This window comes from Chiloscyllium plagiosum, unplaced genomic scaffold, assembly GCF_037043375.1.
Source record: "Chiloscyllium plagiosum isolate Xiang-an unplaced genomic scaffold, Cpla_swu_hap1 HiC_scaffold_9, whole genome shotgun sequence".
Classification (NCBI taxonomy): Eukaryota; Metazoa; Chordata; class Chondrichthyes; order Orectolobiformes; family Hemiscylliidae; genus Chiloscyllium; species Chiloscyllium plagiosum.
The window spans coordinates 97,604,084-97,605,089 of record NW_028270147.1 but is presented as its reverse complement, the minus strand read 5'-3'; positions in this window follow the sequence as shown (position 1 = coordinate 97,605,089).

The window sequence follows — 1,006 nt, the reverse complement described above, 5'->3', positions numbered from 1 at the left end:
GCTTCCTTTCGCTTTCTGTTTCCCATATCCCTACAGCTCATTTCCATCAGGTCGGTGACTATTCCTTATTTTAGGTATTTTCCATCTCATTGAGTCTCTCCCAGGGAGTGATATCCGTCTCGATAGACACCTCTGGTGCTGGTTTTATTGACACTGACATAAAGAGGTAAGGAAGTTGCAAATCCCACATCAGTGGCAGTATATGGAGGAAGGTATATTTCTTTATACCCTAAGAAAGAAATAAGTTAAAAATCACACAACACCAGGTTATAGTCCAACAGGTTTAATTGGAAGCACACTAGCTTTCGGACCGATGCTCCTTCATCAGGTGATAGTGGTGGGCTCAATCGTAACACAGAATTTATAGCAAAAATTTACAGTGTGATGTAACTGTGATTATACATTGAAAAATTGATTGTCTGTTAAGCCTTTTATCTGTTAAAATACAGTGATAGTTTCACTTCTTTCATGTGTAAATCACAAAACCTTTTTTTAAAAAAAGTTGCATTCTCGGTTAGCTGTTAACAATGGTGATAGCTAGACAATATGTTGAAGGTGTTGGCCCCCTGTGTTTTCTGTCTATGCCATAATGCTTAGATTGATTCTAATCTAGAAACTGGGATAACGGAGTTTTACATAAATTCATGCAGTTTTTGAGCTCAGAGTTCTACATGAATGCATGCAGTTTTTGAGCAAAGTACAATGTGACCCTGAAAGTACAAATTTACCCCACAAAATATATTTGTGCATGTGGGTCTTTGTCTGTGTGTGTGTGTGTCTGTCTGTCTGTGTTGGGGATTGTGAGTGTGAGAAAGTGTATGTGTGTGTATACAGTGAGTACAGAGTGTCTTAAATCTGTAAGGGGGTGCATGTGTGAGTGTGGGAGTGTGTGTGTCTGTAAGGGCGTGTGTGGGTGTCTGTGCGTGTCTGTGTGTACGTGTGTCCGTGTGTATGTGAGAGTGTGTGTCTGTGTAGATGTATCTGTGTGTGTATAGTGCAATGGTGG